We start from the raw sequence: 15,934 nt of genomic DNA on the forward strand, positions 1-15,934 counted from the left end.
TCCAGACCCCTCGGCCACGGTGAAGTTATATGTAAAAGGCCTGAAGAAAACCATATTATTCTAAATTAGGGGTTGTAACCCTTATTATTTCGACGCTAACTGTTGTTTAACACAGATGTTAATAATCATGCAGCTTATTATAAGCATGTATATCTATAAAGGATAAAACAATATTAGAAATTTTCGACCATTCGGGAATTATTTTGCTTGAAAATTAATGCGACTGTCATTTGACCATCTTTACGCAGTGATCTCCCCTGTACATATAAAGGGAAGTAACCGTTTCAAAAAAGCGGCCTTCTTTCGGCATTTGCAATTAACTGCATCAGACTCTGAAATTTCGCTACCATTATTTGTTTGGTCTGACGACCCAAACAAATAAAAACTATTACAATAAGCTATGAAAAAATGCCATATTGTTTCCAATTTTACGTGTCGTCTGCTAGAGAGATGTCATACCTGTAAAAAATGGAATAGTACATGTACATGTCGGAGGGAAAATACAATGTCGCCGTACGTAATAAAAAACACATAAATTGTATCTAAAATGAGTTATGTAATACTTTTATTGACTGTATACAACATATTAAAATTAGCTGTATTTAAAAATAGTCTAGCTCCGTGAATGAATTATATTTTAGAAATTTAAAAAAAAACTAGAATGAATCTCGCTGTTACAGTAAGCAGACATCATTCCAAAAGGATCCGTCAATGATTCTTTCATATCCCGTTGTTTGCCTGTCGTCTGCAATTATTTTGATCGTCTGCTACTGCTGGCATATAGGTTGTCGCGTGCTCGTCTTCAAGGCTTGGTTTTGAGAACCGTGAAAATTCACCAACTGGATAAGGCGATCTGCTTGATGGTTTCTCGTTTGTAGTGAGCAAATGTTTTTGCTTGGGTTTTAAGTATCCAAAAGAGATACGTCTTCTGTCTATGCTGAAAGCAAAAACTTAATCGCGTACTTGTTATACAAAGGTTTAATGTGGAATAATGCCAAATGAATCTTTCAATGTCAACAGACAGTATACCGGAAGTAAACGGTATCCATAACAATTGTTTTTTTTGTATTTCTCCATGATGGATTTGTGCAGTTTGAAAACTTTTCTGCAGGTAAGTTAACATTATTGTTTGAACATTTGACAGGCACGCAAATATAAAATTTATAGATTAAGTCTATCCAGTGCATGAAAGGGTGTATTCCTTTAAATGTCAGAGACAATGTTAGCGTTCGTGAATGCACGTGCATAGTGGCTCTTGAATATCTTACATGCAGATGTCTCTCTTTTATGATCATTGACATGTCTTTTGAAACTATATATCACAACTCCGGCTTAAATTTAACACATTCAAATGGTTTCGGATCTGGACATGTCAATGCATTGCTAGCAGTTGAAATAGGGCGAAAATTGTCGTTTGCTTTTTTGGCGTAGCATATCATCATGTGCTAAAGATATTGTTTGAATATATTCTTGCAGGTGACTTCTGCTGGAAACATGTAAGCCATATCCAATAATGGCATGTTTCCGGCTTTTACATTTAATATTTGCTGGTCTTACACCAAAACTGTAAAACACCTCGCGTTGCACACCATCTCCCCTTTCGGAATATTTGATGTAAACTTTCGGGTTTTCTACATGTCTAAGGAAAGCGTCTACACTGTTGCAAAACTCGTAATATGAATGGGTTCGTTTCACCACATGCTTTCTAGCTTTTTAATTAACTTAACAAGTTATCTACCTTACGTGCCATGTTTCCTTCATCGACTCAAGATTACGGATTTCTTTACAATTAATTTCCCTTTCCTCTTCGGCCCGACGCTCCAGCTTTCTGTTTTTCTAGAAAGCTGACATACTAGTAGGTTACAATGCCGTGATACGAAGCATCAACTTCCGTTCCTTGATCAGCATCAACATCTGATTTATTAACATCTTTGTCATGACCGTCTCCAACGCCATCACTGTGTTGAAATGACAAAAGATTTCACTGTTGTCCTGACAATCTCTGACTGGTATAACAATTCTGAGATTAGAAGAAAATTGATTTTCATTTTTAGAAAATTACTTTGCAGAAAGATATTACTTGATTCGTTGAAATTAATTAAGATACATAAACGGAGTAAAACATTAATTTGAAAATCGATTTCGGTAAGCCTGTTGCATTAAATAGAGCTACATGTCCACTATAATACTCTCAAACATCTTTGTTTCTTTTTTTTTTAAACAAATATTTCGTATATACCTTTTCTACAATTTAAAGACAACATTTCCGTCTTCGTTTTTAAATAGCTGAAATCTGAATCAAATATTTTTTAATATTCTGCTGTTAAAAAGCAGCTGTCTTTGTAGGTAATGTATAGCGTATTGAAAACCACAGAGCTAACGTCTTTTTTTCGCTAACTAGACGCTATTCTCAATATGTGCAAGGGCGACAATTTTGTAAATGTTTCTTGTGTGTTGCGCATGAGTATCGAGACATACAAAAAGTTTAACTCATTAATGCAGCATAAAATAATTTGTGTAGGAGAAGGCACGGTTAAACAGAACTTAAGTATCTGAAATTTAACTAGAAAGTAAAAGAACTTAATGAATGTATATTACTATTTGTTTACATGTTTAGTTTCTTAGCGTAGGTTAGACCGAAATGCCGTAGCCGTCCTATGTATTCATACGTGTCCGAGGTCCTTATCCGAAAACAGACGGAAAGGGCCGAAAAGTTGCGATTGGAATTTTACCCCGCCATATTTATTTTAAATGAAAAGGTCAGAGTTGACCGAAGTACGGCGAAAACCCCCGAACATTTTTCCCGCTTCACACATTATAGGTCACGTGTTCAATTGAGCACAGAAAAGATCAGTTTAGGAGGGAACGTCGCACGGCGAAGATGGAAAATTAATTTTGCAGGTGTGTTAATATTGCGTCATTTGATTTTTTCAGGTATGTACAGAACTGGAAGAAGAAGTAGAAGAAGAAGCCTGTTTAAGAGGGAGAGTTGCACGGCGAAGATTGAAGAAATGGCGTGCAGGTGTGTTGATATTTTTATTGTACTTTATTGTGTCATTTGATTTTTTCATTAGCCTATCGTATTGAATGCCTTTGTTATATGACTGTTTATTTTTATTTTGATGATTTGTATACATAATTGCTCCTGATAATTGAGACACCTGGCCGTTTTATTACCCCGCCCCACATGACTTGCTAGTTATCGTGTTGATGAAATATGGTTGATGTTTAATTTGACGATCTCGATTGGCCAGTCTGACCAGCCGCGTGACATAACATACTTTGCGCGACATAACATACTTTGGCGTTTTTTGTTTAATTTTTTTTTTATTGTTTATTGACAAACTCTCCCGCCGCGTTCTGATTATTAATACATGTATTTTGTGCATGTCAAACAGGTTTATTTATAAATATATAAAAGGGTGTATGTTTAAAAAAAATGTGTATACAAAATTTGTATGAAAATTGGTAAAAAATTGGATATAAAAATGATTTTGGTCGCTCGGTGATATATGTTAAATGCATAATGGGTATTAAATGCATAATCGGTATTAAATGCAAAAAAAGGAGTGGAAAAAATCGCAAACAATAGTTAAACTGTAAACATGTCAAAGAAGGTTTTTTAAATATGTAAAATAATGAGTTTCAAAAAATTTGTATAAGACTGTGTATGAAATGTGTATCAAAAATGGTATAAAGAATGGGTGTATAAAAATGGGTATAAAAATTATGTATAAAAATGAGTATAAAAGATGGGTATAAAAATTGTTTCTAGTCGACAGTTTCTAGTACGAGTGGAAAAAATGGTAATTCTATCGGAGAAATCCTATTGAACAATTGTCAAAGGTTTTTATAGATATGCAAAAATTTTTTTTTTAAAAATGTGTATGAAATGGCCAATCATAAAAGGGTATTAAAATGTATCTGGTCTCTCAGCCTCAGGTTGACGGCTTCAAAAAGCAGGGAAAATCCTGTTAAATATGTCAAAGAATGTTTTTTAAATATTTAAAATAGCTAGTGTCAAAAAAAAAATGGGTATAAAAATGGGTATCATAAAAAGTAAAAAAAAAATCTGGTCTCTCAGCCACAGTATAATTGGCTGGGGGTCCACTACTCTCAACGTAGAAACATGTATAAAAAAAATGGGTATCATAAAAAGGTATAAAAAAAATCTGGTCTCTCAGCCACAGTATAATTGGCTGGGGGTCTGTACTCTTAAGGATCGGTATCATGAAAAGGTATAAAAAAATCTGGTCTCTCAGCCACATGATGGCTGGGGTCCGTACTCTCATAGTAAAAACATGTATAAAAAACGGGTATCATTAAAAGGTATAAAAATCTGGTCTCTCAGCCACAGCATAATTGGCTGGGGGTCCGTACTCTGAACGTAAAAACATGTACATGTATAAAAAAATGGGTATCATAAAAAGGTATAAACAAATCTGGTCTCTCAGCCACAGCATAATTGGCTGGGGGTCCGTACTCTGAACGTAAAAACATGTACATGTATAAAAAATGGGTATCATAAAAAGGTTTAAACAAATCTGGTCTCTCAGCCACAGCATAATTGGCTGGGGGTCCGTACTCTGAACGTAAAAACATGTACATGTATAAAAAATGGGTATCATAAAAAGGTATAAAAAAATCTGGTCTCTCAGCCACAGTATAATTGGCTGGGGTCCGTACTCTGAACGTAAAAACATGTACATGTATAAAAAATGGGTATCATAAAAAGGTATAAACAAATCTGGTCTCTCAGCCACAGTATAATTGGCTGGGGGTATGTACTCTCAACGATGGGTATCATAAAAAGGTATAAAGATCTGGTCTCTTAGCCACATGTGTTTCAAAAAAATGAGTATTGTAATGTGTATAAAAAATGTGTATAAAAATTATTTCTGTTTTGTTTTTTTTTCAGTGCGGAGGGATATGGAGTTTCATAGTATGGAAGTGGCCTGGATCATGACTGTAATTGGTAAATATCTTTTGGTAAGCAAACAGACACAAATATTTTCATTTTGTGTCTGAAGTGGCGATGCGGAATTCCCTAGATTTTTGCCTTCATATCGTTACTTTACATCATAAATTGTTTTGTCATTTACTTATAAATTGTATTTATTTTCTCACTCCGATACAAATATTTTCGTTTTGTTCCCACCCGGCACAAATATTTTCGTTTCGTGCCTGACTAGGCAATGCGGAATTTTCGAGGATTTTTCGTTTCTTTATGGATTTGTAAAAAAAAAACTTGTGTATCAAAATAATTTGTATGAATAATTTGTATGAAAAGGGTATTATAAAAAGGTATTAAATTGTATCTGGTTTCTGGTTGGCTGTTTCTCAAACAGGAGAATTTCAGCTAAACTTGTCAAATGTGTTTTTATAGATTTGTAAAAAAATTGTATTAAAATAATTGTAATAATAATTTATATGAAAAGGGTTTCATATAAAGAGTATATGTATCTGGTTTCTGGTTGGCTGCTTCAAAAAGGGTAAACAGGAAAAATCCTGTTAAACATGTCAAAGGTTTTTTTTATAAATAGTAAAATAAAATCAGTTTACAGAAAACTGTATAAAAAAATTTGTATGAAAGTCCTTGTGTGAATAAAGAATATGTATAAAAGTTGTTTCTGGTCGGCTGTATGGAGTATGCTCCATAATATTCCCCATGAAATCAAAAGATGATATGAATTGTGTGGTAAAAAAATATCGAAAAGTTATAATTTAAAAAAGGGTATTAGTTTAAAAGTATGCATCTTTGATGTTGGTATAACACCTACTAATTTTGGGTTCTGAGCTCATCGTGCAACTTTATGCGATTTCTTCTTTATAGTTAGAAATTTGAAACACAAAGATGTTCAAAGGTTTAACATATATGTTAACATTGGTATGATATGCTATGAATGGTCTTTATATAGTGCAAATTACCCGGTATGTGGCAGTAATAAAAAATGGTATAAAGAATTTTATGAATAAACCGGTATGTAAAAAGAATGTGTTACAAAAGTGTGCTTGAAAAATGTGTATCAAAAAAGGGTATTTTTTTAAAAATGTTTCTGGTCAGCTCTTAAAGAGCTATATGTACGTTGTGTTAAAGTATGTTCTAGGTATGGAATGTAAAATTATTTTTTTTTTAACTTTAATTTCAATCAATGTGACAGTTATAAAAAATGGTATAAATTAAAAAATGGTATAAATTGTCATGTTGTTGTGTTCATGAAAAATAATAATAGATGCTATATGTAATAAAAGAAACAATAAAAAGAAAACATATCAAAAACATAAAAGCTATATTATTATAAAAATAATAATTACCTAAAAGTAATAATAATTATAATAATAAACAAATTATTATATTAATAATAATAATAACATAAAAGTAATAATAAAAAAATTAAATTATAAAAGTAATAATGATTTTTTTTTATAAAAGTAATAATAATAAAAATAATAATAATAATAATAATAATAAATCACATACCAACCACATCACAAGATTCGTTAACTGAATGGTGGGAGAAGTGTAGCGCGCTTTAAAAATAATAATACAAAAATAATAATCAAACGTCCATTCAGTCGTGCGTTTATAACGGTTCGACGTATACTATGACTACACTTCTTCCAATGCTGCCTAGTTTTAATAACTAGCATGTCCCAAGCCATGATAAAAGCAGAGGGGAAGAAATGAAGTTAATAGATTTTATAGTGATATCAGCAAAAATTGTCTTATCAATGTTCACAATTCAGTCAGTATAATTATTTTGAAATTTTCCCTAAAATAAGATTGAAAGATAGGCAAGTCCATTTAATATACAGCTCGATTTCATTAGTTCTTTCATTAACCTGTTTTTCATTTTTTGCTCAGTTATGCCCCTTTTTTCCACAGAAGCTATTACCGTATAAATATTCACTTTAACCTTACGCATCCAATTGGCATACATTTCTAATGGGAAAATAACCTTGACAGAATTTTTATGCTCCCACAAAGTGGGAGCATATAGCGTTGCACTTGTCCGTCCGAGTGTCTGTACGTCTGTCCGTCCGTCTGTCCGTCCGTCCTGAAATCTTGTGAACTCAACTTCTCTTAAACCGGAAGGCAGATTTTGCTTAAACTTCCAGGGATGAACAACCTTAATGTGTAGATGGTAGTAAAGGAAGGATATTTTGCTGCGACCAAATTTAACAGAATTATGGCTCTTTGTTGATTTTTTCACTATATACTATGTAGAAATTTTGTGAACGCAACTCCTCTGAAACCGGATGGCAGATTTTGCTTAAACTTCCAGGGATGAACAACCTTAATGTGTAGATGGTAGTAAAGGGAGTAATTTTTGCTGCGACCAAATTTAACAGAATTATGGCCCTTTGTTGATTTTTAGTTTTCAACTTGTGGCACATGTAGTCCAAAAAATATTTGACTTAGAGTCATAAGATTGACAGAACAGTGGCATGTGGGGGCATCCATGTCCTATGGACACATTTCTAGTTCTTAATTATCTCCCTTTTAGTTTAAGACATTTTCCTTATTTTCATAAAAAAGCATCATACATATTCACTACAAACTTGAAGAACTTGTTTACCATTAAGGGCATGTAGGTGTGTCCGTGGCTGAGTGGTTGAGGTTGTTGACTTTAAACCACTTGTCTCTCAACACTGTAGGTTCGAATCCTGGCAGGAAATCTGAATCTTTTCATGTCAGGTATCCACCAGTAAAGCTGGAAAGTCCATATGACCTAAACTGTGTCGGTGTGACTTAAAACTAGTAAAAAACAAACACAATCAAGGGCATGTAATTCTGCCAAGCACTTGCAGAATTATGCCTCCTTTTTACTTTGCATTTATAATAATACTCAGCACTGAGTAAAATAAGAGTGTGCTGTTCATTGACAGATCTTGTAATTTTGATAATTTGTCTAATTTATGCCATTTGTATTCTTTTTATTCTCCAATTGGTGAATTTACATTTTTTGTATCTAACATATGTTTACCAATTATTCTATATATACTTATAGGAGATGGGATGGTTCAATGGAAAATGTTGCAGTGTGTGTTGATGTCACATGAACAAGTGAGAAAATTTCTATAATTTACATAAATATATTTATAAGTAACAGGTCAAATAACTGGTTTTTCTGTCGCCTTGAAAAATTGGACATATAGGGGTTACTTTTGTTGGCGGAATCCCGATAGGCTTGTCTGGTAAGCATATCTTACTCATTATATGTTGGATTGACCCCAAACTTGGTATGCATGCTTCTTTCAATGACTCAAAGTGCAGTGCACAAGAATCATTACTCTGCACTTCCTATTTTTAGAGTTATTGCCCTTTGTCCAGGCCATTTCTCCTAAATATGAAAGCTATGGACTTCGTTGGATGATAGATCTCAAGAAAAAGTGCAGCACACTTAAACTGGTAATTTGTATTTTATGATATATTTTTGAGTTATTGCCTCGTGTAAATTTTCATAATTAAAATGTCCGGGCCAATTCTCCTACTCTTTAAAAGCTATTGACTTGAAACTTCATAGGATGATGTATCTCATTGAGAAGTGCAGTGCACAAGAACTTGTATGCTGCACTTAATGATTTTAGAGTTGTTGCCCTTTGTTAATTTTGGCGTCCCCTTAGGCTTGTCTGGAGCATAACTCTGACTATCGGTCAGATTGACACCAAACTTGGTGTGCATGCTTCATTCAATGAGCACAAGAATTGCTATTCCTTGCACTTCTTATTTGTTGACATATTGCCCTTTGTAAATTTTCATATATGTATTTCAATGTTGCAAAACAGTTAAATATCAATTTTATTTCACAATTTCAAAACTTGTAATGCTTACATGATACACAACTCGTAATGCTTTGTGGAAGGAAAATGATGAAACATCACTTTAAATGTGCTCTTTAGCTCGACTATTAGATAAGAGTAAGTAGAGCTATTGTAGTCACTCGAGCATCGGCGTAACAACTTATGTTAAAGTTTTTGTAATACCTCAAATATTTTCAAAGTCCATTGACATATGGCTTTGAAACTTTGCACACTTGTTCACCATCATGACCTCAACCTGTAGACAGGAGGAGGTAACTGTATCAAGCATTTTTACAGAATTATGCCCCTTTTTTGACTTAAATTTACATTGAAGTTTTTGTTATACCTCAAATATTTTCAAAGTCCATTGACATAATTATGGCTTTGAAACTTTGCACACCTGTTCACCATTATAACCCCAACCTGTAGACAGGAGGAGATAACTGTATCAAGCATTTTGACAGAATTATGCCCCTTTTTCAACTTAGAATTTACATTTAGATTTGCATAACACCACAGATATTTTCATATTCTATTGAAACAAGTTGAAATTTTATACTCTTCTTCGAGAGCATAAAAGAACTCTCTTCAAGGCCTATAACTGTAACATGGATTTCAAGAAAAATTTTGTTCTTTTGTTATTAACTATAATATTAAATAAAATTTTACATTATCAAGGCTCCGAGCGTTGCTGTCCTACCGACAGCTATTGTTTTAAAAACAATTCTTAAACATGCAGTTGAAATGATTCTTGTAGTTGAAATGATTCTGAGAAATTCTTTTTACAAATAAAATAAGAATTTTCAGGATAAAATAGTTTTTTATTTAGAATATTTGGCACTTACCTATATTTGGCTGCTTAAAAACTATGGATGCAAAAAAAGTAGGAAGAATGTTAATCTTTTAAATGTATTACAAGCCATGGCTAGTATGTTTTAAGCTCTTGTAGTTTAATTGTCAAAATGCCTCTTTTAGTGTATCACAGAGGAGTTCTGAGTTCAAATCTCAGCGGGAGCACTTATATTAATATGCTAATTCATGGTTTGTAAAATTAAAACAGGGCTGTGAATGTTATGTCTATATCAAAGTCATTGTTTATTTGACATTTATTAAAATCAAGGTTTTGTAAATTTAATAAGATATTTGACAGTATGATTTTTAAAAACTGTATCACCTTAAAATAGTGAAACTACATTTTCTAGTGTGTCTCAAATCATTTTTGTATACATTGCTTGCATTTTGTATAAATTTCTTGCATTTTGTATACATTGCTTGCATTTCGTATACATTGCTTGCATTTTGTATACAGAGTTTTAGCTACATTTTTGTGTCGCCTCTACGGAGTAGTGGCGACATATAGGGATCACTTCTCCGTCGTCTGTCTGTCCGTCTGTCTGTCCGTTCGTCCGTCACAAAACTTGTCCGGACTACTCCTCATAAACTACTGGTGCAATTTCATCCAAACTTTACAGGAATGATCAGTACCAAGTCTAGTTGTGCATATTGTCAGCATTTTCCGGTTCAATGATTTTTGGCCGAGTTATGGCCCTTTAATAATTTTTATTTTTAAAGTTTGTCCGGACTACTTCTCTTATACCACTAATGTAATTTCAATGAAACTTTAAAGGAGTTTCAAGTCCTTGCGCATATTGCACGGGTTTTCCGGTTGAATGGCCCTTTAATAATTTTTATTTTTAAAGTTTGTCCGGACTACTTCTCTTATACCACTAATGTAATTTCAATGAAACTTTAAAGGAGTTTCAAGTCCTTGCGCATATTGCACGGGTTTTCCGGTTGAATGATTTTTGGCCGAGTTATGGTCCTTTGATAAAAAGGTGTTTTTTTACTGTGTGTTGCCAGATACACAAAAGCTTGTCCGGACTACTCCTCATAAACTACTGGTGCAATTTTATCCAAATTTTACAGGAATGATCAGTACCAAGTCTAGTTGTGCACTGTCCGTCTGTCACAAAACTTGTCCCAACATGAAATTGGCCATCATGAGGCGACACATGTGATCACTGATCGCTCTTGTTGACATTTGCTATTATAGGAACATCACTTCCGGAACATCACCCACCTCCTGAAAAAAAATGTAATAAAATTGATAGAAAGTTGTAAAACTGTATAAAAATATGTCCAAACATCCAAATACAATTAGTTAACCTGATTTACAATTGGGCAATAAATTTTCCTATTTTCAAAATATTTTTAAAAATGACCATGGAGTTCTGTAACAAAAATTTAGCTGTGCATACCACAGGTTAGTCTTGTGAATAAAGGTCAAATTATCATAAAATAATCTCCCTTTGATCAACAAGAACAAAATTACTTTCCAGCATTCATTTACTATAAATACAACTGGAAATAAGTTAAGCACACCCGGCATTTTGCCTCAATTTGGAGAAGATGACAATTGAAATTTTAAATTTTATTTGGGCTATGGTACAAACCGCCTGTATTCAACCTGCACCATCTAGAACAAGCTCTGCACCAAGAATGGCAAAAACTACCTCAATATCGCATTAGACGCCTTTCTGGTAGTATGAGTAGAAGGACTGAGGCTATCATCCGGGAACATGGCGGTTACACACGTTATTAAAAATTTGGCTACATATTGTCATTTTAAGTTATATAATCAACAAAATTTACCAAAAATATCCACCAGTAAATACTTGTTAAAGTTACATTTAATAAATTTCATAAAAAACTAAATAGCGACATTTCATTAATAAATTGGGTTTTATATCGACTCCAAGTCTTATTTTAGTGTTCAAACAACCAAAATGAGTTTTATTAGCATAAAAATATGTAACCTCATTGTGGCAAAATGGGAAGTACAATTTCTGTTTGCATGAGAAACTCCGCCTTTGGATCATCCTTACATCAGTATTAAATCAACAAACATGACTATAAGTGGCAGTCCTAATTTAACGGTATATTTCCGCATTGTAACGGATGTTTTCATACAAAATTAATCTTTTTACGAGATGATTACTTTTACTGAACCCCAGGTTTAGTGCACCATGAAGCTTAAACGGTTAAAGTGTGTTTGCACAAGAAAATATCACATTTGCTGTGTTCCGGATAGCAACTATAAAACTGTGACGTAGCGCATACACGAGCTCATTATAGACTTCATTTGCATGTTAAAATTCGTATACGAACCTTAGTGTTACCGTGGGGTTTGCCGTTTAAAATCATAATTTATGAACAATATTTGATGAGATTTACAACAAAACTATTAAACAGGTTAATGAAACTGTAGAATGTTTGATTTTTAGGCCGACGGCAAAATATTTTTACATATTCATTTAATGTAACTTTAACGCTCTAGCATCATGCTCATAAACACTTACATTTTTGGTAAAAAGATCCAACACATTTGCTTATGCTTCAATAATTTGGTTAAGAATAAACTAAACTCATAAACTTACTGGTTTATGATTACTATAACTCATAGATTTACTGGTTTATGATTACTAAATTGGTATCACTAGTTATCAAATTACTGTTTCCTAGCTCAATCAAGTCATCATCTCATGACAGTGCTTTCAATCACATTTAAAATTTCCGTGTAGTGCTTATTTATTATAACTTATTTCCAGGTGTATATAATATACATGTATACACATGAATTTTCCTGTCAATTTTGAATGCCTTAGATTTATGAACCTGAGTCAACAATATCGATAAACCTTTGAAACTTTCTTTAAACTGATGTAAATCAGTGAACATAAAGTGTTAAGAAATAAATACATTAATTTATTTTCACAAAAAAAACCCAGAAAAATACAAACATGGTGAACATTTTCCTGATTTTGCCCTCAAATTCTGAATAGTGTTGTAATATTTCTCATTATACATGTAAATGTATCAATTAAGAAATACTGATATTATGAGAGAATAATTATAGTCTGCATATATGCTGCCCATCACTTCCAATTTTATTCTTATTAACCGATTGATATTGATATGTCACAGCCTGACAGGGGCTGAAACACCTAGCTAACCCTTGGAACACTGTTCTTCGAAAGGAGGCCAGTATTTTACCCCTATCAATTAGGGAGACAGTCACAAACTCTTATTATTAAACCAGGCTTCGAGCCTTAAGTGCAGACAATATTAACCTGATGTTCGGGAATACAAGGGAAAATACAACATTGTTTTACATTTTATAACCTTTAATTTCATTTGCAATAGTAGTGCCATTTAAGCTCTTAAATTGTTTATTTAGATATAATTTTGGTAAAGATCCCAGTAGTACCTATAGTATTAAAAGTCATGACAGGACTCTTTAAAGTAACATGCATTTCCTATTCCCTTCTGACATTAAACTGAAGATATCATCAAACTATATTTATTGCAATGTTTCACCATCATATATCTATCTATCACTTAAAACAGGTGTTTATGGGGACCCAGTTTGTTTACTTTAGTCCTTTTTTTACTTTTTGACACCTGTTTATTTCATATAATTTGTAAGTTGTATCTCTAGTAAAGTCCATACCAGATAAGTTTTTTTGCATTAAATATCACCTAATAACTTAAACTATAGAAGAGCCAAATTAATTTATAGATATTCCCTATAAATTAAATCAATAAGGATCATGTTTTTACTTAAATAACCAAATTCATTAGGATTCTCCTAAAAATAGAAAATATTTAGTGAAATAACCCTAATTTAATAAGATTTAGGCTTAATAAATCCCAAAAATAACCAAAACAGTTACAAAAATCCATGCAATTGTATGATAATTATTTACAAACATCTTTAAGTGTCCAAACCAAAAAATCCCTATGAAATTCTATGAACTTGTATAAAAGTTACAATGATTATCCTATATAGCCTAACAATTTCAAGATAAGAAGTCAATAGGTAATTTTACCCTAATTTAACTTCTCCTACAAGAAAAGGTTTATAGTTTATTAATTTGATATAATAATATCTATTAACAACAATATTTAACTGACTTGGAGAAGAAAACCCCATCAAATTCCATCGGAAACTAAATAAGTTATGACATAATCAATTATAATGGCCATTTACAGTCCAAGGGAGAGAACTGTGAAAAATGGACCTCGCACTGATTTTTCAGCATGCAAATTAAATTAACTGAATAAGTAGTTCTATACACACAAGATATATCCAATATAATTGAATACAACTTATTGAGAGTTTAAAAGAGTTAATCTAACCAATTACAACATAAGATTCTTTAATAATATAGGAAAAAAAGAAACTTTTATAGCCAATAAATGAAAATACCACTAAATAGCTGGAGTTATCTGCTCTCCCCTTTATAACGAATACATATATATGACACTATGATATGTTTTAAACTTAGTTTGTGTAAATATGATCATATGAAAAGTGCTGTGATAGGTCTACAATGTTAATAAATTCTAGAAAATGTCCTTAAACTACTTTATTTAATGATTATTCACTCCTTAAATAACACTTATAACATGTCAGAAGAGAAATTAAACATAATATGATAAATGTTGAACCCTGATATAAATTATTTGTTTACCTGGGTGCCAGACCATACTTTAAACCTTAAATATTTGAGCCGCGTCATGACAAAACCAACATAGAGTGTTTGCGACCAGCATGGATCCAGACAAGCCTGCGCATCTGCGCAGCACGATCAGGATCCATGCTGTTCGCTATCAGTATCTCTACTTGTTATAGGGTTTGTAAGCGACCAGCATGGATCCTGATCAGACTGAACAGATGTGCAGGCTTGTCTGGATCCATTCTGGTCGCAAGGTTTTGTCATGACGCGGCTCATATGTTAATAATCTTATTATTATGCCCCCCTTCGAAGAAAAGGAGGTATATTGTTTTGCTAATGTCGGTCTGTCTGTCTGTCTGTCCGTCGGTAGACCACATGGTTTCCGCTGATTATCTTGAAAAGTATTCATCACAAAGTCTTCATATTTCACATAGTGATTGGTCATAACTAGAAGAGGACCCCTATTGATTTTAGGGTCACTAGGTCAAAGGTCAAGTTCACAGAGGCCTTATATGACAAAATGGTTTCCGCTGATTATCTTGAAAAGTATTCATCACAAAGTCTTCATATTTCACATAGTGATTGGTCATAACTAGTAGATGACCCCTATTGCTTTTGGGTTCAATAGGTCAAAGGTCAAGGTCACAGGGGCCTTAAATGTGAAAATGGTTTCAGCTGATTATCTTGAAAAGTATTCATCACAAAGTCTTCATATTTCACATAGTGATTGGTCATAACTAGTAGATGACCCCTATTGATTTTGGGGTCACTAGGTCAAAGGTCACAGGGGCCTTTAATGTCAAAATGGTTTCTGCTGATTATCTTGAAAAGTATTCATCACAAAGTCTTCATATTTCACATAGTGATTGGTCATAACTAGAAGAGGACCCCTATTGATTTTAGGGTCACTAGGTCAAAGGTCAAGTTCACAGAGGCCTTATATGACAGAATGGTTTCCGCTGATTATCTTGAAAAGTATTCATCACAAAGTCTTCATATTTCACATAGTGATTGGTCATAACTAGAAGATGACCCCTATTGCTTTTGGGTTCAATAGGTCAAAGGTCAAGGTCACAGGGGCCTTAAATGTGAAAATGGTTTCAGCTGATTATCTTGAAAAGTATTCATCACAAAGTCTTCATATTTCATATAGTGATTGGTCATTACTAGTAGATGACCCCTTATGATTTTTGGGTCACTAGGTCAAAGGTTAAGGTCACAGGGGCCTTAAAATCTCATAATGGTTTCTGCTGATTCTTTTGAAAAGTATTCATCACCAAGTCTTCATATTTCACATATTGATTGGTCATAACTAGTAAAATACCCCTATTGATTTTGGGGTCAGTAGGTCAAAGGTCAAGGTTACAGGGGCCTTAAATGTCCAAAGGGTTTCAGCTGATTATCTTGAAAAGTATTCATCACAAAGTCTTCATATTTCACATAGTTATTTGTCATAACTAATAGATGACCCCTATTGATTAAGGGGTCATTAGGTCAAAGGTCAAGGTCACATGGGCCTTAAATGTCAAAATTGTTTCCGCTGATTATCTTTAAAGGTATTCATCACAAAGTCTTAATATTTCACATAGTGATTTTTCATAACTACTAGA

Source organism: Ruditapes philippinarum, unplaced genomic scaffold, assembly GCF_026571515.1.
Source record: "Ruditapes philippinarum isolate M1 unplaced genomic scaffold, ASM2657151v2 ctg9797_1_1_1_1, whole genome shotgun sequence".
NCBI classification, from domain to species: domain Eukaryota; kingdom Metazoa; phylum Mollusca; class Bivalvia; order Venerida; family Veneridae; genus Ruditapes; species Ruditapes philippinarum.